Genomic DNA, 24,111 nt, shown 5'->3' with positions numbered 1-24,111 from the left:
GATTTTGGCGCACGTGGCTGGCGCAGACTGTCGCACGCGCACACTGTGCACCAGCCGCGTGCGCCACTTGTGCGCTGAATTCTATGAATTACCCCATTGTGTCAACAGCACAGGAAAAATTGAAAGCCTATCCTAACAGTAATACATCATTGTGTCTATTAATAGTCCTTGCATGCAAAAGAAAAATGTATGTTTAAACAATTGTCAATAATGTCTTTTTTAGCCTCCAAAATATTGACAACGCCTTAAAATTAGAATTTGGCAAAATTGGCCAAGTGTCAATTTTTTGCCCAATTTCCAGTTTACTTTCTCAGGGTGAAGGCATCTAAAAGTTGTTTGCGGCTAGTTTCCATGGCAAGTCAGCTTTATAAATTAGTTTTGCCTTCAAACTATTGAAGCAAGCCTAAAAATTAGAATTCTGAGAAAATTGTCAAAAGTACCAGTTTTAGGCCCTAACATATACTTACAGTTTTTGACTACCCGATCAATCTGCTTCCTTTTATTACCCAGACAGGTCACGATCTTGTCAGCAGTTTCATTCCGGCCATGCTGCTTTGTGATTCAAGATAGTGTGGCCTTTAGTGAAATCCTAGGAATGCCTTCTTGGCTGTTAAAACAGCTCTCTTTTAATGGCTATTTCCCACCCCTGTTTCCCATTTAGCCAATCACATTCTAACAGATAATGATGTCATTCATGTAATCAGTAGAAAAATTGAAACAAAATATCTTGCGTGTTCATATTTGAACTGAAGCCAATCTGTCGTTTATGTATAACATGCATGCTTGGGCAGGTTAGGCATTTGCCAAATGATAAAAAGACACCAGCACTTTATTCAAAACATTTTCTGTTTTCTTCATCCAATGATCAGCATTCAACCTAGGTTTGCATTTTATCAATGTTGGCAAAGACTTGTGTTCTTTTTGTTTATATATACATATTTGAATGTGGATATGGTTTTGAATTCTTTGTGCTCTGCTGTTATGTTTTAATAATAGTGCACACAAGTTGCTACATGCTCATTAAAACAATGCAAGGTGATAGTTTTGAAAAACAATGTAGCAGATGTACTTGTTGTTTATGCAATCACTTCCCTCATGCATGCTGCATAGACAGAATAAATGTGTTTTGTAAATGCCTCAAGATGTAAGATTTTCATTGAACACGTTAATGCCATAATGGATTCTGCAAAATGTCAGTAATGTTGTGAATATTTTCAATTGTGCTTGAGAAGAGAATGCTGGCAAAGTTAATAGTTGGATTGCACATTTGTGAAATGTATCTCGGTAAATGCCAACAGGAATGTTTCAGAAGGGGTGCCTGCTACCTTTTGGAAAAATGTTTGCAAGGACCTTGGGGTTGGTCACCCTGAGTTACCTGGGGGAACCCAGACATGGATTCCCTGCTCCCTGTGCTCAGAGAGACACAGCTCCACCTCACTGATGAGGCCCAACAAGGCTGAAACACGTGTATGGGGTTGCTGTTGGTACTCTTGTTCAGAAAGGAATTGCCATAGCATTTCAGTGCTGGACTGCCCATGAGAACGGGACAAAGACTGATATGCAGATGGTTATTTCCCAGCAGCCAGACTACTCCTCAAGCTATTCAGAAGAGACCACATAACTCCTGCCCTAAAAACACTACACTGGCTCCCAGTAAAACATTGCATCACCTTCAAAACCATGTGCATAACGCACAGGGCAATCAGTGGACAAGGAGCAGAATTCCTACAAAAGAAAATAACAATCTACAAATCAAAGAGGCCCCTCCAATCCAGCAACGAAATCCGCCTGGAACTAAAACCATACCTTAAGAAAAAACTTGGCGGCACCTCCTTCTACCACTTAGCCGCAAAAACCTGGAACAACATCCCAAAAGAGATCAGAAACACTGAAGATCACCACAAATTCAGGCAATTACTAAACACCTGGCTCTTCAAGACCACTGACTCAACCTGAAAATCGAAACAACAAGGAAAAGGGATGACAGAACTAGAAAGGACAATAACATCCCTAGAAAGGACAGGGAAGCTCCTGCAATGCCGGACAGGTGACACAGGATAGACGGAAACACAGGTGATACTCATTGAGACAGTCAACTATCCCAGCCAATTCCCCCCTTCACTCCACCTCAGTTGCTACCATGTACCAAATATCAGTTGGATGGCAGAGACACTGGCAATCTCCACACTAGCTGATTGGTGGACATCGGCAGGTGCACGGGCCACAAGTGCAGGTTACGAGGACAGGAGGGGTTATGGTGGATCCTGGTTGAGGTGGGGGCCAGATGTGAAAGGGAGCTTAGTGCAAGATGGGTCCAGATCAGGACAGAGGAGCATCAGGAGAGACTTCTAAAGATGCCAACTAACCAATTATACTAACAATTTCCACCTCTGCACACACCTCTCAAACTCCAAACCAAACACAACCACAAACCCACAGCACAACAAACCACAAACTTCACTACACTGCAACAACAAAACAAAAAACACACATAGACCTCCACAACAGTACACGACGACTACCGGTTGCAAACACCCCAGGCCCAGCCAATGGACCCACCGGGCTGTGGCCGTCAACAGCACATCACTGTTCTCTTGCACTTTTCCTGCTTCCTCCCACTAACACACCCTCCCTTCCACTTCCAGAGCCGCCAATGCGCCTGGGGACCACTCCGGTGGTGATAGTGCACAGTACAAATGTCCTTTAACAATAAAATTAACATTAACATCTATGAAAGGTACAATGAGCAAAAAGCATATGGCTGCGGACCCTCAAAGTGGGAAAAAAACACAGAACAGGTTATCATGCCATGTTCTTTCTGGAGAGGGGCACCTGCTACCTTTTAGAAAAATGTTTGCAAGGATCTTGGGGTTGGTCACCTTGAGTTACCTGGGGGAACCCAGATGTGGCTCCCTGCTCACTGTGCCCAGAGAGGCACAGCTCCACTTCACTGATGAGGCCCAACAAGGCTGAAACACGTGTATGGGTTGCTGTTGGTACTCTTGTTCAGAAGGGAATTGCCATAGCCTTTCAGTGCTAGACTGCCCATGAGGGCGGGACAAAGGCTGATATGCAAATGCCTATTTCCCATCTGTGAAAGGTACAGTGAGCAACAAGCAGATGGCTGCAGACTCTCGAAGTGGAAAAAATCCACAGAACGGGATATCATGCCATGTTCTTTCTGGAGAGGGGAGCCTGCTACCTTTTTGAAAAATGTTTCATATGTGGCTATAGGTTGATCAAAACTTGCTTGGAGTTCAGAGCTGTTCATATTATAGGCCTATGTTTCAATTTATGAAAACAGGAGCATGTGGAAAAAGAGCAGCAAAAAGTGACAGGAGCAAAATGAAAGGTTGGTGAGTCCGAGGAGAGTACCTTAGTGCCTGGTTTTGCTCTGTCTCTCCTGTAAGGCAGCACTCCCGTCTGGAACTCTGTTGGTGATTTAAAAGTGCTTGCTGCAACCTTAACACCTTTGCTGGAGTGTTTTTAACCACTACTTTTGAATTTTCTTTGCTGCTCTGTGCTCTACACTCCTGCCTACCTTCACACTTATAAGGCATCCGACGCGTGTGAGCGCATGCGTCAGTGAGTGCTAGGAGAGTGACTTATTGCCTTAAGGCCTCGAGGCAGAGTGAGTATATACATTGCATTGTTCTCTAATTGTCATAATTATGAAATCAGCAAGTCCCAAGCGTATGGGCTCAAAAGTAATTCTGCATGTTTAGGTAAACGCTCGAGCAGCCCGCCTGTTGCTAGCGGCCAGCATCATGGGGCTCTTTGTTCTTAGAAGGACAAACTTGACAGCACTCTGGAGGCCCAGTCAAAAATTACTGGCTTTTTTGGCAACGCCAGCCAACCTCAGGTATTCAATGATGAACCTCTGCCTGGCCGTGCAATGTCACCTCATCAAGGTCATGCTGTTTCTGTTGCAATTGCCCCAAATTCATCTCCTCTAATCGACAGTAACAATTCCCTGTTGAATTTTTGTCTTGGACGGCAAAGAGATTCTATGGGCATAGTGGAGGGGCAAACAATTCCTCTGGCCACTTTCATAATATCATAGGCACAAACCTTTCGGCGACCACAGATTTGGTAAACATTGTTTCTCCACAGGTTTCGTCGTACAGTGACAGCGATTATTGTACTTCTTCATTTTCCTTTGGCTCCACATCCCATGAGACCTCCATGCCCCTTGCATCTTTACTGTCGTCAATTATGGACGCTCTATTTGAGCTTTGCTCAAAAATGGCTAAGGAGCAGATGGACATCAAAAGAATACTTGCAATGGTTGTCATGCTATTCTTGCCAACTGTGCTGGGGGCGTCGCACAGACATTCAGCACATCCGACCAAAATACCCAGCTACTTTCTCAACCACCCCGCATAGAGGCCTCGGTTTACGCTGTTCATTGGCCCAGTCGAGCTACTTTATCTGTGCACTAATGACACTATGGTAGGAGTTGTTAATTTAGAAGCTGAAGACGACCAAAATGCCCCATCCGGTGAGGTGGACATTGTAGCCTCCCCAGCTCACAAAGTGCCAGAGGTGGGGGCACACGAAATTTTTGAAATCACTGCAGTATCACCAGCCCGCACAACACATGGAAAACCGTGGCATCGAAATATGTTATTTGTGGGACGTCCCAGCTATTATAAGTGCCAATGTGCTGTGAAAAACAAATCCGCAAGGTTGTGAAATTCTTTCATCACGAAGGAGACACTTTCCGATGGGTCCATGTGGCAGGTGTCATTGCAAGCTCCTATGGACAAATGGGTTATGGGGTGTGGGATGTCTTAACCCACTTCTGCTCTGCCATGCGGCATCACTGTGTTCTGATGGTGCCAGAAACATCAAAATGGCCGCAAAACCCTTGTGCGCGCCAAAACCTCTGAAAATCGCGCTTTGCAAAGCACAAAAATAAATCCGCATGGTTGGGAAATTCTTTCATCACGAAGACACTTTCCGATGGCTCCATGCGGCAGGTGTCATTGCGAGGTCCAATGGACAAATGGGTTACGGGCCACAAAGCTCTAACTCTACCTAGACCAGCCTTAATACCTGGACCTATACTGACAAATACACACTATCAAAGCCTGACTAAGTATGGACCTTGAAATGGTTAAACAACTGATGTGATGGTTTCAAATCCACCTTTTACCTTCTGGCCATTGGGATCAGAAGTGGAAGCAGTACAAAGGAAAAACCCAATGTTCAGGTCTCTTCTTGCCCTTCTTTAGTCAGTCCTGTTCAAAACAACAATCTGTCGGGCCCAACATTTTAACACCATTACGGTTCGATGACTGAGCATATGGCTGCATATCCATGGACCCAGAGCCCTAGCATTGGCCAGTCACATCAGGCCTACGCTGATACATGGGACACTCCCCTTTCAACACAGACAGCATATGCTGCTGCCAAACTAAATCCACCTCTGGCTGTGGTAGGCAAATGGACTAAGATTGAAGAAATATCTCACAAATAAGAAAGACTGTCCACTGGCTCCCAATGAACGACTGCATCACTTTCAAAATTCTCACGACTATGCACAAATGCAATAACCTTACAGCCCCTTCATTCCTTTCAGACACACTATCCAGAGCTACCTCAACTAGGCCTACTAGAACATGCTACACCAACCAACTCATTGTACCAGCATCAACGGGGCCAAAGCAGGAGGGATAGGCTTCCCATATCTAGCCCCTAAGCTATGGAATGTTCTCCCCACTGCCCTCAAAGCAGAAACTTCTCTCAATGCCTTTAGAAAAAACCTCAAAACGGCCCCATTCAACTAATCCACTCTCTTCTCTCTTACCCTTTCTCACTTTCTAACTATCCAAGTGCTACATAAACAGCTCCTTACAATATTGTACAATACATTTGCCTGTATGTTTTTTGTGTAACTAAGCTGATTTTATCACTCTCTGTAATTAGTGCCACAATGCCTTTGGGCTGTTGCACGCTTTACAAATTCAAATAAATAAATAAATAAATAAATATGCCCGCTGGCAACCAGTCCTTTCATCAATCGAAGTTACCTCTTGGAATTATTCCATAAAATACCTTGCCTCAGAGCAATTGGCTTGCATGATCTTCTGCACATCGAGCTCCACAAAGCTGACAGTCAGGCCAACTGGGTGGTCATCGAATTTGTCTCTCCTATTGTGGTCGATCTTCTGCATTCTAGCTACACCAATTTGGTGTCACTTGGACTGCAGTTAACTATATGTCGAAAACAGGCTGTGGAAAGTTCTTCATCTTCAAACCACCTGTTACCTGCTCCCGAAAGGAGAGACAATCAACACGAAATGCCCACTGCACCGAAAGAGACAGCTTGCTTTCAACCCTAAATCGGGAAATTCCGGGCCCTATGCAAGCCGTTAGCTATCGCTGGATCCCGGACGATCTGGGGAACACCCATCATTGAAGCTCGGTAACCAGGAAACAAATTCACTGGCTTTCCTGGAATACCCGAGGCCATACCTCTTTCCTGTCAAATCCATTGGGTTGCTCTTATTTGTTCTCCAGCAATATTTGTTTTGCTACATGAAACCTGGGTTACTGTTAGCTTCTTGATTGACAGATATAGTGTGCTTTGCCGATGTGCAACTTCCAAGGAGAGGGGCCACCGTATGGGAGGGTGGGGGGCTGGCCATTGGGGCCAGATCTGAATTCTTACTAAAGGAGTTCACGGTAGGCACCCCTTCTCCCCAGTTTCTGTCGGCTGTGCTCAAAGATCCCTCTATGTCTGGAATCAATTGTTTGATCTGAACTTGTATGATCCTCCGGGAGAGATGGTTAGTGGTAATTCTCAACATTTGACTGAAATGCTATTACACCAGTGGTTACACCTATGACCAGGAAAAAAAGGTGAATACCGCTGGTGACTTTAATGACACCTGTTATCCCTCTTCTTGCGCTGCTGATCCCGACCACCTTTTCCCTCCACCCACTCCAACACAAAGCCTCTGTGTTACTAGAGAGACTATGGATGGTCTTCCTTATTGGATGTGTATGATTTTAAGTGCCTTAATGCGAAGAGCCATGGTGACACTGACTTGGCTAAGACTGGGATGAATGGTAAGGTTGCTACCTGCGGGCCTCATTATGAGTTAGGCAGAAATTCAATGGTAAATCTGCCAAAAAAACACCCAGAGGAATTACTGTTACCGTCACTTGGTCAGTCGGAAATTCCGGCAGATTATAAGTGGTGGTGGCAGTGTAATTCCCCATTTATTTTGGGTTCATTGGACCCAATGGGGATTTTTTTGCAGAATTACCATGACGGAATTACCGTCACAGTAATTCCAGGAATTCCACTGATTTTTCGGCGTTGAGTGGGAATATTTACCTCCAGGGTTTTCCTGGAGTTAAATATTCCATTCGAAAGCCAAACTCATAATTTAGCTTAGCGTTAAAATTGGTGTTAAATCTGCTACGACCAATTTCGCCGCTTACCGCCTAACTCATAATGAGGCTGTATGTCTTTGTTGATGCAACACAGTGGGAATGGTTTAGTCCTTTACATGTTGCTTTCACAACGGTTAGTGATCATGCCCAGCAAATTTGGTCTCAGCCCCTGCCTGAACCTCTTGGGTGTCACAGTATATGTATCATCCCCGAAGTCCACCATAAATGTTAAAAAGTTCACTTTGCTTACTTGTGAGGGAGACTATGACCCGATTGCCCTTTTGGTCTGCAACCATTGGGATTTAGGCTTAATTATGGCTGAGTTTGCAAATAAGCTTAACCTTTATGAAACTGGCATTTGCCACACACGCTCATATTCTGAAGCTTTATTTTGACGAAGACACCAACAAATCTTGTGCTGTACACCTGCAAGTCTCTGAAATTACAATGGATGGTTTTAAGGTTGAAGACATTTTGGATGTTATCTCCAAATGTAGAGCCTAAAGTGCACCTGATACGATATCCAGTGTTGTGATTAAACCAACCCTTCCTATCGGGCAGCCTTTTTGAAGGTACTGTTTGATAGGATTTTCCTGTTCGGAGCCATTCCTAATAGCTGGAGGCAATCCATCCTGGTCATTGTATTTAAAAATGGTGTTGACCTTGACCTGGGACCTTTCACATGTGGCCAGGGGAAGGCAGACACTGCGGGTAGTGTTCTGTGGGAGGATCACATGGGGGAGGAAACAAGTTCCAGGAAGAAGAGGAAACCTTCCTGTTTCATTTCCTCAAAAAACCTAATCTTTTAATTGCTCATTGCAAAGTAGATGAGGTTCGGAAAACTAACTTTGTTGGTTGGGACTTCAAGTCACATAATTCCCGCAATATAGAGATGAGGAGGGATGCAGAGGAATACTGCAGTAGAAGCGGTCAGCTAATTGGTGTAAATGACCTACACCAGAGGGAGACTGGGAGGCTTAAAAAGCCACCTTAGGTGCAGGCAGTAAAGCAGCAGGAGAGGAGAAAGCAGTGTGGGCCCTGTATGCAGCTGAAGAGGAAGCTACAAGTGTGAAATGGCTCCCGGACCACAGAGAAATGGATTGGTCCTGAGAGGGTCTTTGCCTTAAGTGATCCCCTTTGCAGAGGTCGCGCAATGGGAAGCGCGAGAATGGGATGCTTGCCCAGTGAAAGCTTGTTGAGTGAACTCTATGGTACAAAACATGTAGATTAGGTAACAACCACATGATTGTGGTTGACAAGAATGAGGGTATAGTAAGGTCTTGATGTCCATATTTGATAATTAGCATAATTTATTAGATATGACGATATTTTAAAAGACAGTTGGACACGCGGCTGAATTGCATGGAATGTGGACATTATTGTATGTGATTCTTTAGTTGAATACAATGTTACTGTGTTGGGAATTTCGATTAACTTGTTAATGAAAAGAATGGGTTCCAATGCTGGAATTACTTCCAAAAAATGGAGGTTCCCCCCAAACCTCCCTTTCTCTATTGTTTGACCCCTATTACAACCCCCTTGCCAACCCATTTTTAGCCTCTCCCCATATATGTTGATGAGTTGTTTTTTTAAAGGAATTCCGATGTTGGAAATCCCCTTGAAAACAATGCTGTCGGAAAATAAGCGTGATACCAAAGAATGTGTTTGTAATTATGATTCTAATGCACAAGTCACTTTATAGGGTGCATATGACCCTTTAATGTTTTTAAAGAGATGTGTTTTTATAAGAGAATTAATGAAATGTATGAAAGAATAAAATGATGTTGATGTGTTGTAGTAAAGAGTACACATTGAATCTTTTTGACTCTCATGTTTATATGGTAAACATTGACATTTTATTGGAATAGGCCATAAAACATTATGTCTCCATGGTGATTATTTTAATTAAGACTCACCTGCCATACACATAGTTGATAGAGGGTCTATTCAGTTAGTTTGTTGTATTGTCTACCAGGGATGCCCCTCTTCTCTAAACCCTGGTGTTCCCCGTAGTAGAGAGTGAGGAACAGAGGAAGACATCGGAAATGATTTGTGCACAGTGAAGATGAGAGTCTTGTGACAGCAATAGTGCCAAGGCGAGCTGGAAGAGACATCTAATAAGAGGAGAGTAAAGAGTAATATTGGTGAGACAGTCAACATGAGTGAAGAGCATTGGAAAAGTATGAAAAGGAATAGAGTGAGCCATGTGTGACAGGAGCAGATTGAAGCAGAACAGAGAGACATGTGACAGAAAAAGAGTGAAGAGAGTCGGAGAGAGTTTTCAGAGAGCAGAGTGAAGCACAACAGAGAACGGCATCTGATAGGAGCAAAGTAAAGCACTTAGGGGCGGCATCTGACAGGAGCAGAGAGAAATCTGAAACTATAAGAGCCTAGAGGATTTGAGAAAAGGCAGACATGAAAAGACTGAAAGGGGTATAGGGGAGACGTCTGATAGGAGCAGAGTGGAGAGGAATAAAGTGTGATCAATAAGATGAGTGGAATGATAAGTACCATAAATAGAAATTTGACAGAAGCACAAAGATGAGGAGCACAGGCGCATGCAACAGATGCAAAATGAAGAGAAGAAATGGTCATTGGACAGGACAGTGTCAGAGAGCAAGAGAGCGAGAGAGAGCGAGAAGTGAAACAATGAGAGTGCAGATGTCAAAGGGAGACATGTGGCAGGGGCAAAGGGAAAAGGTACAGAGACAGATGTAGGGCTTTAAGTTGGCAGGGGAAAGCAGAGGTTCTGATTAACCAGAGTCCAAACATTCCCCACAAGGCTCAGGCTCTACTGTGCCGCTCAACCTGATTTCTCTACACTTAAAGTTGATGGAAAGATAAGCAGAAGTGGATGAGAAAGAGGGATGCCGAGACTTTGATCAAGCAGAGTTCAGCTTTTTGTCCTGAGAGGGTCATGGTTCCCCAAAATCTGAAGTGCAGAGGTTGCACAGCGGATGGAGTGAAGGAAGACTTTTTTTCCACATGTGAACCTTATTGCAGAGATTACATAGCAAGAAACATGCCAAACACCGTAACTGGAGGGTGTTGTGCAGCCAAGGTAACTAGGAGCAAGAGGAACGCCTTGCCTGAATGGCAGGACTAAAGACATCTGCACTGAGGAAAGGTGTTTGTCCAGACAAGGCCTGAAGCAATAAAAGCCCTGTTGCATGGTGAAGGGAGGAAAACAGAAATTGGTGCGTGTTACCGAGCGTTCTGATCTCTTGCACGAGCAAAGGCAGACAACTGTATCCAAGAAAAAAAAAGCACTGAAATGCAAATAAAAGCTATATTCAAGCGACAGTTGATTGCCAGACGATGAGAAGTCTGAAAAGTAGCGCTCGTGTATAAGCAAACATTTTGCGTAAGAGTAAAAAGTGTTGAACACGTTGATTGAATTCCAAAACAAATGAAAGAATGGTTGCATGTGCCTAAAAGTGATTCCAAGGTAAAGGCTAACCTGAGAATCAATTGTGAAGCAGTTGAAAACAATTTGACACTGAAGTTAAGTGACTGAACATTATTAATTGTAAGTTCAGGGAACAACCATTGCCCAAGCCAAGAATAACACAAGCATTGCCCAAGCCAAGAATGACACAAGCATAACCCAAGCCAAGAGTGAAGCGAGTATTTCCCAAACACAAACTGCCTGATTCATGGAATTATTTGCGCCAAAAACGGGGATTTGTGTGCCATTCTGCCTGCAAATCCCCATTTGTCCAACAGGGATTTGCGGGCAGAATGGCTCACAAATCCCAGTTTTTTGGCACAAATAATTCCACGAATCAGGAACAAAGAGTGCTGCAAGCATAGCAGAGCCAGGAGCTGGACAGAGAACGTCTAAAACAAAAAGAGACTAACATAACAGCATCCAGTTAGGCCACTCTAGTGGGCAGGGAACAAAGAGGTGACTACAAGGCTGTATGAAGGTGAAGCTTGTTGATGGTAACCTTTCCCTAAAGGTTGGTGTAACTCACACTGCCAAAGCCATAAGGAAAAGGTGTAATTATATCCTTTTAGGCATTTTGGTTGTTGATGCGTATGAGAATTACCCAGGTAAAAACAGTGGTGCTGTGAAGTCATCCTGACAAGTTGTAAATTGTGTGACATAATGCTGTGAAGAGAGAATTGAAGAATGTTGTCAAGACGCTGTGTTCTTTTGCTCTGTCAAGCGCTGTGTTTTTTGTGTGTGAATCTGACAAGGAATTGTATTTCCTCTTTGACATTTCTAAGTTGTGGTAAAGCATTGTTGCCCAGAACCTCATTGATGCTATTTGATGAAGTGGACATTATTACTCAAGGAAGGACATAATTATTTCTGTTGGTTGAACATTAAACGTTCTTGTGACACAGTGACGGAGCCAAGAACTGAATTGAAACTTTGTTGTAAACCCGGATTTCCTTGTTTCTTTATGTTGAACATTGGACTTGAATCTAACTTGAAACCTGTGGAAGGGGCGCTCACAAAATCACAAAATGATACTGTGAACATGTGAGAAGTACTGGTGTTAATGTTTGCTGTGAATTGCCATATATTTTCTTGTGTATTTTATGCTTAAGTATGAGGGGCTTTGTTACAGTTTTTGTGTTAGTTTTTGATAGGCGGGGAAATCCTCGTCAGGGTAAGGATAGTGAGGTGTTTGTTGAAATGTATGATTTAATAAAATGGCATATTTTGATAAATCATTGAGATGTTGTCTGCCTCACATTTCGGACCCTTCACATTAGCCATTGCAGACACTCATCCCATGAATCTCACAGGGTGTGATATAAAGGATTGGTATTCCCTTAATTTAGAATTAGGTGCTTGTGCACTTTACAAATAGATGGATGACATCAGATGGTTAACACTGGGGCGTTAGACACTTTATTAATTAGAAATGCACTTTAACTGATTGCTGGAAACAAACATGTACCAATGAACACCAAATGGTGGTGAGGGTGGATATATAATCCATAAATGATGACATACCTGGTCAAATGGATCAACATTGTCCACCAATCGGCAATTATGCTGCTAATTCACAAAGCACCTTAATAAGTAGGTGACACTAGTAACTAGCACAATCCATGAGCGACAAGACATTCGATCAAAAGAATTGACATTGTCCAGCACTTTGCAATCATGCTGCTAATGCACAAATGCAACTAATGAAGTGATTTAATCACAATTGAGACCAAAGAGTTGAACAACGGTGTAAATTAGACTGTAAATGTGTATCATTTGAATAATCAATGAAACTGTCTGACACGTTTGCCATTTACAGACTCCACTCAGTATGAGTAGAATGTTGAAGCACAAGCAGAATTTAGCTTGCAACATAATGGATAAACGGTTAAATGCAGCATAAAAAGCAGCAGCTTGCACACTCACAGTGGATCCAATGAATGGCACTAGGCACTGAATAACTATGATTCGATGTGTTTACCAGGGAACAAAGTACGATCTAATTCATACAAAAGGCTGCCCATCACATATGTTTGTGGAGATCTGACCCTCAGAAAAATCAACAGTTGAAGAACAAAAGCACCATCCTAACACGGCGCCCAATCTGTCTCAATTTAACATATTCTTTTATCTGTGATGTAGGAGCAACAGAAAAAGGACTCAAATCTGGCGTTCAAGCACGATACAAAAGGAGTGTTTTTACCAACACTGATGATGCCCTAGTGGCGGAACGCATTAAGTGAATCACCCGAGCTTCACTATTTGTCACATTTCTGGTGCCAATACATTTTCAATGACTGTTGTTCTGAATAGCTTGTTTTCTTTCTTTTTTGCAGTGGAATAATAATGTAATTTATGAAGATGGAGAGACGAGGAATTGCTTCCCCGATTTTGGATATATTTAATCAAATGAAAGTGCCCTACAACACATGCTTCCATGTTGCCAGTCAGCACTCAGCAGTCTTGTAACACAGCAATATATTCATTTCTCTCTTTTTTCGTTGTGGGGTTTAAAATGTTCAGTTTGCAGTGCTCACTTTACAAGCTGCATTTTCTCTTGCCACAGGATATACAGAAGTGTTATCACATCATTGCCTTCTAACAAGGGCTCCTCCATCGGAACGCCTGGCTGAGAAAGAAGGGTTTAGAGCTCTTCAGTGGGCATTTAGTGTTAAAGCTGTCTACTGGCTTGCCACGTCGTGAGAAGGCTATTAACCTTATTTGTGTTGTCATTGGAATGTATGCACCACACGGGTGCCTCCGACTGTTTTCGCTCTAAGCAGAGGCCCCCAACCATCATGTTGAAATGGGCCCCCACACATCTTCAGCCGGGCCTGCTATTCACCAAGGCACACAACATAACATTCACAAACTTCATTCCACACAGAACATACAAACAATGCATTATTTATCATTCATTGAGAGACATAACAGTCAACACACATATGCTTGCACACACTCACACACACATGCACCTCCATTCACATGCACTGTGTGCGTACAACAAACCTGCATATGTACATACACAATAACACATACAAACAGGCACATTTGCCATTGAGTAGACCGAGCTTTAGCCTCTCTCACCCCCATGAACGTTTGGGCCATGTTGACTTGAACTGGCTGAACTACGTAGCCGTGGCAGGACTGGATCTCACACAGACAAACAGTAACAGTGCTTGGGGCTGCCCTTTTAACAAAGGCCTGGCAATTACTAATAATTTAAAGTGTTTCATCGTTAGCATCTGAATTTATTTGCATACATTTTTAAGCAATTGAAATCATGATGGGGTGTTAGTTACTAGGAGATTGGAAAGCAAAGGCAACATGGAAATCTGGCTCGAAATCAACTACAATTGACTATATATATTTGTCCAGATGCATGTTTAATGCATGCTTCTCCTTCAAGGTTCAAGAATTGGAAGTGAGTGATCATAACAAAATGCACGTGGGGATTGAATCGAAGGTCTCAAAGGGACATACTTCCCTTTCAGTGACTCAGGCTGGAAATCGGATAAGGAACTTTAGCACAGGAGGGTCATTACTTACAGGAGTGGTGCTGGAATTTGTTTGAGAGAGCGCTTTAGAGGTCCTCAAACAAGCCTGTACAGCTGATGGCTTTAAGAACTGCCTGTGGAGTAGAGATATACCTGGATTTCCCCGAGTTCATAACACATCGCATCTCCACCAATTTGACAGAGCAGTTTGGGTCAGGAAGAGGATCGATAGACAGCAGTTGCAATGGTTAAGATTGAAAGCGACTGCTGGAGAGGATTATGATCTAAACAAAAAACAACTAAAGAGAGCGTATGCTAATTGATTGCAGTTACATAGGCTCTCTCAAATTCAGTTTGATGGGGAAAATGTTTTAAATTCTCTGATTCTAAATGATTCTCAACATTTTGCCTTCTCATTAATGAGACTACCCACCCACAGATAACATTTTAATGTAATGCCATCTCAGAAAACTCATGGCAGACCCACTGAGGCAAACTGAATGCCAAATATAATGATTGGAATGGATTTTGTCTCTTTGGTTCCGTGGGATATCTCGTTCAAAGTTGAAGATGCGGTAGGTTAAATCTAAAAGCATCCAAATCGGTGGCGGCTGGCCCTAAAATACTTACTAATTGGCAGTCAATGATATGGCAAATAACTACATGTCATTAGTTGATTATGAATAATTCAATTCTGTACTAACCAGGGTAATTTTTTACACACCCTTGTTAAAACCCAACAGGCAAAACTGCCTTTTTGTGGTTTTCTCTGTTCTTTTTACTAATTGTCTTATTGCATTATTTTCTATTCCAATTATTTGTTGGAATCATAATGTACATATGCTTTGTTGTATGTCTCCTTTTCATCTTTTATTATGTTGTTTTTTTAAAAAAACTTGTAAAAAACATTTTTGAAATACGTTAAAGAATATGTTTCTTTGTATAATAAATCTATTTTCATGTAATCCTTAGGTTTTTTTCTTTGGCTCTGTTGTTCCTGTGAATTTCCTTGAAAGCATATGCCTTATAAATAAGATGGAGATTCAACCATAAAATCATTGACAGAATTTAGGACTGTCTTGTGCGTGGGTTCCTTTCTGAGGTTCCTTGTATTTAAAACCTAAAATATTTACTAATTACATTTTTAAATCAAATAGGGAAATGTGTTTGCTCCTGCTCTTGTGGCTCTATAGAAATATCTCGGCTACCCGTACCATGCCTGAGACATGGAAGCCTTCCATTGTTGTTCCAATTTTCAAGAGGGCAAATGCTCGGACCCAGCGAACTACCAGCGGATTGCCCTTCTTCACGCGGACAATAACGTTTTTGCTGCATTACTATTGGTGAATTTGGAGGCCTGGATAGTGGAGAACCAAATTTAAAAAAAGTTCAGATTGGATTCCGAAGGGGCATGGGATAACATTTTAATGTAATCATCTTATCCACATTAAGAGATAAAGTATGGTCTGTTAAAAGTTCTCTATATATAGCGCTGGTTGACATTCCCAAGGCATTTGACGCAGTCAATCATGACAGATTATGGTCCAAATTAAGGCTCTGGGGGATTCCATCGGCACTGTTGGCCATCCTGGAGTACATTTATAGGGATACATGGGTTCAAATTCGACTTGATGAGAAGAGGCACCTGACTAAGGTTCCATGTGTTAATATCCCTGTAAAAATATCACCATACAAAAATATCGGCATATTTTTGCAGCGAAATTAAGCCATGGAACCTGCGGTGGACACCCCCATCATTTTTTTAATGGAGCGAGGCACACCCCTGCAACTCCCAGCCCAATAACCCATAAATTATTCGCACTAATAATATCACCTCTGGCCTTACCCCATGACCATATATATAGCGATATTATTGGTGGGGATAATATTACCTGATACCCCTGACTAATGAGATAAAAGTAAGCTGAGGCCTTCGACAGAGATGCATCCTAGCTCCATGTCCTTTTAATTTATATTTGGCCGATTTAGAGGAGGCTCTGAAACAGGTTGCGTTTGCTAGCCCCAAATTAGGAAACTACAGCAAATGCCAGATGGCAAATGTTGACGATGTGGTCCTGCTTGACCGGTCCCCAATTGGTCTTCAAAGAATGTTAACCACTTTGGGGGACTACGCTTGTTTGAATGAGCTTGTTATTAATCCCCAAAAATCTAGTGTTGTACATTTCTCAAAGTGCCCTAAAAAGCAGTTGGCTGTAAGACAACCCATCGGTTTCGGGAAGATAGCTCAGGGGCAACACGCTCAGATGATGCTGAGAAACACAGGTTCGGTCCGCAGGTCTGCACTTAGAAACCTCTGGGCTTTAGCGTGTTATAAATTACCAATTATAATTATAAGAGGCTTGTAGATGAAGTTCAAATTTCAACTAAGAAAGAAGTTATCTATCTTGGCTTTCCAATATTGGCCAATGCTTCGGCCGAGAAACTCATTAGAAAGTTCGAAGACAAGATAGATGTGTTAATATATCAAATGAAAAATATTTCAGGTAAATATTGTAAATTCTCTATAGTGCCATTAATTATATTTTATATAGGAAAGATTGTTCCAGTCATACTTTATGTTTCGGAAATAGAACCAGTTTGTTATGAGTTGTCGTAGGAAAACATGGAGGGCAGAATATTGAATTCAGCCTTAGCAGTTCCAGTGCCCTCATTGAGATTTGAATTAGGTATTTTGTCCCTCCAGGCCTGGTTTAGTTGACGTGTCTTAACTTTGTATGGCAAATAGTATTTCTGCACCAGGGAACCCTGTAGAGGATATGTGTTGTGTTTTAAAGGCTAATTCTTCCAGGTTAATGTCGCAAGTGAAACAAATGGCAAAATCTTCCTTGAAAAGCTGTGATAAAAGTCTGTCGGACTTCAATGCTAATCCAATAGGGGTGAAAAAGCGTCTTTAAGAAATGAACTGGATTCATACGATAGACAAGACAAGAAACGATTGCCTCAATTCCACCTTTTCAAATAAAGACAAAGCTTTGGGTGAATTACCGAAGTATTTGTAATGTTATCCGTGTCCACTATATCAAGGCCAATTTCTATGATTTTGTCTAACTTTGTTACATACAGGTGAAGTCTTGTTTTTTCGTTCTTTGTCCAGAGATCCTCAGTTGGGTATATGTGGATTTTTTAAATGTTCTGAAAAAGGGCATTCACTATGGCATAAACTAACAGATGTTCGTCCTTGATAGATATCTGCACAACATATGTGGGTTGTTTTTTTGGTACGAGTCTTTCGTCCTCGCTGGATGCCATTTGGATTAAGATGAGTGCTGGTCTTGAAACATTCCTAACTACAGAGGTTTTAAGATTATTGAATTTATTGGGTTTTATAAAACAAATGGAAATAAGAATTAATATACTCCTTGCACATCAATATTATGACATCTTATCTAAGGAAAGTTATTGTGCTGTTTGTGATAGTACAATAATTTATGATGAGAAGTTTCATTGATCTTAAATCTCTTTTGTGTAATTGTAGATGTATTAGCTACTCATGTGTATCGTTATTGATGAATTTGAAAGATCACATTTTGCTCATACCAAATAAATAAAAAATGTAAAAAAGATGGGGGGTTAGTATTTGCATGTCAGGGGAGTGATTAGCAGGGTATGGGAGACAGGAGACCGCTCATTCTCACAGCAGTTCTTAAGTGTGCGTTTCAGACACAGAGTTAGTTAACTGCTTTTGATATGTAAACTGCACTTTTAAAATAATCTCATTGGAATATGTAATAAGTAATATGCACCCACAAGTAATTTTGCCCCTCCCCTGCGGTCCCTAAAGTTAGCTCTTCAGCCTCTCACTAGATTAAAGGGGTTAGAGCCATCCCACCGGAATGTGTGCCTAGTTGCACATCTATAACATACAACAAACAAACACTTTAGAACAGAAAATAAAAAAATAAAAAACTTACCTCTGTCTCACGGGCGACTCTCACTCGACTTGAGTTAACACCTAGTGCCATGACCGTCTGGCTCTGTATGCGCTACAGACAGGAACCAGGAAGCAGAATGAGCTTCCTGGTTCCTGTCTGTTGCACACGCGAAGCCAGAAATCAAAACTCTACGACGCCCCAGAATTCAGCTTCCTGACAGTGGGTCCTGCACCACACCGCTCAGTCCAGCACCCTGGCAGTGGCTGCTGACTTTCAGTCAGTCCAGGCTGCCAGCCACTGTGAGGGACTGAGAGCGAGGGGCCCGATCATTTTGACGCACCCCACTGCGGCTGCCCGCATCATGTAATGCAACATCGCAAGCCTGTTGGGTGCCACCTATTCAGGCTCACAATGTCCAATTACTCAAGAGGCAAGGCTGCAATGCGGCTCCCTGGCCCTGCCCTATCTCCAACAAATGAAGGAGGGGACAAAAAGGCATGCCACGAAAGTTGGGGAGGACCAACACCCCCATTCCCTCTATAATTACGCCCATGCTGAGGGGCGCTTTGGAAGGAAAAATCAGTCTCAAATATCTGTACTTTTTCATGAATGAAGAATACACTTCTCTTGCCCACACAACCATGCTACCTGTGTTTAACTTAAATATTTTAACAATGTTCTACTTTTGCACAATAACAAATATATAAATATTTCTGGGGGCAAGGGGACACATCATCCTTTATTAGCCTTGCCCTCCCACCACAGGTTTCCTGTTAGGTTTTTAGCTAGCTTTTTTTTAACATACACTTGTAGTATTAAACTTTGATTGGAATAAACTTATGGAGCTGTGTCACTGGGACAGCAGGGAGGAGTTGACTTGTGTGATCAGGTGACGATATGCCACTGAGATACAACCTTTCAAGTCTTGAGGTTTTCTTTTACAAATCATTGTTATCAAGTGTCCTTTGAGGTAATTCCAAGAATGCATTGGTTTGATTAATGGAAGTACAGAATAAGAAAAGGTACACTGGGCTGGACCCCAGGGGTAAACATTACAAGTTGCAAGGCAGACATAAAAAGTCACTCGACGCCTCAATTCTACACATACTCGCATCATTCCATTTGTCACCTTCCAAAAGTAAATTATCACTACATAATGATGGCTAGTGGTGAGTGCAAATTTAGCGCTCTGCTGGACCTAAACATCCTTTATTTTCTTTCACTCAAGTAAGGCACAAGACAATGCTTGAAGAGAACTTTAAAAAAAGAATAAAGTAGAATTATGTTTTATTTTTTATAACATCTGCATCGAATACAGTCCTATATGTAAATAAATCAATACATAAACTATCACCCTTGCCCATTAAAAATGGTACTGTCATTTATTCTACTTTTCTTTTACTAGAGAACAATGGCTAACAACTAATGATTTCATATGAGAGTGAGAAGATGTTATGGCAATTGACTGGAGTTTACAGACTGGCCTTTCCCCCTCAACTGCCAACTCACAGATGCTTGTTTTGTTGCACATGGGATACAATGTATCATTGTGAGGAAGAGAGAGTGAGAGAGAGATGGACACAGAGAGACAGAGAAAGAGAGAGAGAGAGAGAGAGGGATTGGCAGGGGCAGTGTGGGCCAGTGACATGGGAGCAGCATGCTAGAGGCCATTGGTGAGAGTTAAGGGTTGCAGATTGTTTTGTCTTATTAGGTCCTACTGCCCCATTCCTCTGAAAAACCATCTCCTCTCCAAGATCTCCTACCACCTTTCACAACACATAACCCCTCACCCCCCACCTCTGGCCACCACAGGCACAGCCTGGAGCACATCCACCTTAGCCGAGACATGACTAAGCCACCCTCTTTAGCCCTTTCACACTCTCTCTCATCAGTGGCTAGCCACCCCAAAGCACTGTAGTCTATCAGATCTTGGGCTCTTCTCTATGGATAGCATACTCCCAAGTTTCTCTGCCACACCCATAGAAAGAAGATTGGCACCCAGGAACCGCACCTTCCGAGCTGTTTCCATCAGCACATGTTTCGCATCTAGTTTTCCCACTGTCCCTCGAATAACCCCATTCCCCTTTTTTTCATACATAGCCAATCGCAATGATTCGACAATAGTTGCAGACGAGTGCTATACAATCCCACTTATATTACATTCCATAATACCTATACAAAAGCCAAAATATTTGCCTTTGTTATTATTTGTTTTTAACAGGACTTCAGAGCAAAGAACCATTGCAAGGGCACACATCGAGCTTGGTTTAATTACAGCAGAAACTCATTTATATGCACAATTGAGGAATTAAATCTCAGAAGACTGGTTAAAAATAAGACTAGCAGGCACTATACAACACTAACTTAGAATTGTCTACATGATAGAAGTATCTAGAAACCAAGGAATAGAGATTTCCCAATAACCCAACGGTACATCCAAGAGGACATGCTTTGAATGTATTTAAGAAATGTCTGACAATTGTGCATGTAATTTGCATGTGATTACATGTTATTCAGTGTTCATGTGTTCTGCCTGTAAAGTATAGCAGAGCTCTCAACTGTAGACAGTTGCCCTAGAGGTTTGATAGACTATTTATAATACCCATGACTCTGTGTGTGCTGCAACCCATAGAATATAGCGGCAAATGCGGTCCAGCTGTTGCATAGCCACTGACACTCTCTGTACTTTATAACGTCATAAAAATCATGCAGAGCAATTTGTTAAACGAGTCAACTTTGCTGGTAATTGAATATTCCCCTAATTCGAAATACTATTCACATGCAATTTAGTGCACTTTTTATTTTCATGTTTGCACAGACTATGGTTTCCAAAGGGCCTTCCAACCCACAGCTCTTCAAAACCATAGCAATGGCAGTAGGCACTATATAAAGATCAAATAACATAACATTTACAGCAGATCCACAGACTGTAACAGCAGTTTGTCATTAATACATGCACTAAAATACTTGCGAAAACCACTAGCTGAAAGTATCATCTTTGAAATATAAAAATGAAAGTTTTAAAACCTCTATAAATCCCCTACAATAGTATTCAGAAAATGAACAAAATATGTCAGATAAATAAGATCCTTAAATGATTCATATTTTTTTTACCTGTGAACTCACATAGCTAATTACCGATATGTATTCTCACTGGCCATTCCCTCCTTCGAAGGTTCACTATGCCAGAGGTTGGGAGCTCTGGGCCTGCATAAAATCAGTACATCTCTAATTCAACATACTCGCCCGCCTGTAAAATTAGCATGCTATACATGAGGCAAAGGAATCAACGTGTCCCACATCTTCTACCACAAATGTACGATTGGGGCACCTGTAGCTTGCTCTTTGGCCTCAATGGACAGTCACAGTGGACTGGGATAATATAAGGAGACACAATTCAACATTATCCAAATATTATTCAGGCCTTAAGGTGTTTATACTTATCAAGAATAATTGCCATATGATTGCACTGATTGATTCCCTTTTTCCTAAACCTCTTTCTGCATTGAAAAATGAAACTTGCATGACATTCCAGTTTACACTGGAATTGGCGATACCAATGAACTAGATTCGATAACAGCTTCTTTTAATTCAGATCTCTCTCCATAAAGGGTCATCGCCCTGGCGGGATTATGCTGTGCCATCCTATTCACAGCCAAATAAACTAAGCTCATACATGAGAGATTAAGTTGGCAAATTTCATATTTTACTTATTACCAAACAAAAAAGGTTATCAATGTACAAAATATCCATGTATGAAAGTTTACATTGGAATGTGGAATCACGCAGTTTCTAGTTGTGTTTCTGAACATAGACCAACAATCTGAATGAAAACAGTGCAGATAGGTCTGATACTTCATTGTATTGATGAACAACGCTCTGAGGGTGTCTTGCAGTGGACATTGTTAGATACTGTCAAACCTTATGTAAGCCTGTTTCCCACTGCAATCAGACGTGAAAAATTGGAGCAGCACTGGATATACAGACTAAACATTCACATAACTATCCTTAATGAAATTATTGAATGGACAATTGTACTTTGGATCTTTGGACGGGGTCAGAGGGTATAGAGCCCAGACTGTGGAGCTGGATTAGGTATTGCTTTAGCACTCTGGTCTCTAGTGGCTGCAAGTCGGTGCCTTAAAGATGTACAGCGTTTTCACATCAAGACAGAGCTAAGTTATAAAAACCATGCTACAAGACGTGTGCTGCCATTTGGAATCAAGCACTATGTGTTCTTTGTTTACATGACTCAGGCATGGGCCAGTGAGACACTTTTACAAGTCCACTGATGGGTATTTTGAAGAGATTTGGAAATCAACTGATCTTCTATATGGAGACATTTAGGAGCTTATCCAAAAATGCTCTATTCACTTTGTTGGATGAGCGTATAGGAACCTCATTTTATAATGTGCTTTGGAACAATTGTAGCCAGGTGTAATAGTCGGCACTTTGATCTTGGTCCAGTTCGTGCCATTGATACATACCCCAATTTCGTTTAACAGGTGCAGCCTCTATCTGCTGCAGTTATGGCATGCTCTCTTCCAAGGTGGAGTGTCTGATATTGTCAGGGTTCATACCAGTTTTTATGGCCTATAAGGCGATAACTTTCAAGTCTTTAAATGGTTATGGTATGTTATCCAATATTTATACAGCGCCTATCACAACCATATGGTCATTAAATAATGATATTGGGCAATATTTCACGACACTGGTTGAGTACAGTGACGTTGCTTTATGCTTCTTTGTAGCACAGTACCCCTTGCAGAAATACTGGTGTATATACAGGAATTATTTTAAAATTAGGAATTGCGTTATTCCATTAATGAAGGTAGGGTGAAGTTTGCCTAATTCTGTTTCTTCTGATTTCAATTAAGTTTGAGTCAGTTAAGAATTTAATTTGTATATGATTTAACTCAATATTGCAATATATTGTGCATTACAGAACCACTTCAGGGGGAAAAGAACGTATAACCTCATGACATATTGATTCTTGAAGAAGGTTTGGCATCTAGAAATTGTGCCAGTTTGCTGAAACTTACTTAAGGCAACCTTTTTGGGAGACCAATATAATGTGTGTGCTACCTTGATGTATTATACCCTAAACGCATCAATGGGTGTTATATAAAATTGGTTTAGCTCATTTTGTATAAAGAAAACGGTCTGGTTCAAATGAAGCCAAATTAATTAAGCTGTTGTGTGCAATGTTACATTCTAGAACCATTTTGAGTTGTGGCTCGTATAATTGCGACGATGTATGTGTTATGTCATATTGTGTTTTCAGTTTCTGTGAGGATTGTAAGGCTTATTGTACTGGGTACCTATTTAGTATTAGAAAAAGGGTCCAATATTTGCTCTATTTGAAATGATGTTGAATATGTTTGTATACAAATTGTGGTTTGCTCTTCTGATCGAATGTTGGTTTTGTTTATATGTATCTGAACAATGTCTTAACGTTACCCCTTGGGAACTTGGTTTGCAATATTTACTAACCACCCCATTTCCTCCTGGGAGTTATTATAATTCTGAGGCTATCTGCTGCATACATAACGCCCAAAACCTTTGGCTTGAGCAATCATTGTCTATTTTGATTCTACAGTAGTGGGTTTGTCTTACCTACTGGGTTGGTACCACTCAGACGGTCATATGTTGCAAAATATCAAAAAGGCATTCCCACCCAATTGTGTCCAACACATTTTTTGCACCTAGGCAGGGTATGGCATATTCCTTGTCAGACCATCTAATTTCCTTTGGAACATATATCTATGCATGTCTCTCCTGGATAGATCCTGCTAGTCCCTATCCACCAGGTCACTCAGTTCTCCCTCAATCCTTCTGGCTATCATTTAACTGAGGCTGTTTAGAG

The sequence above is a fragment of the Ambystoma mexicanum genome, chromosome 11, assembly GCF_040938575.1.
Source record: "Ambystoma mexicanum isolate Mex_15411 chromosome 11, UKY_AmexF1_1, whole genome shotgun sequence".
Lineage (NCBI taxonomy): Eukaryota > Metazoa > Chordata > Amphibia > Caudata > Ambystomatidae > Ambystoma > Ambystoma mexicanum.
Note: the sequence above shows the minus strand (reverse complement) of the source record.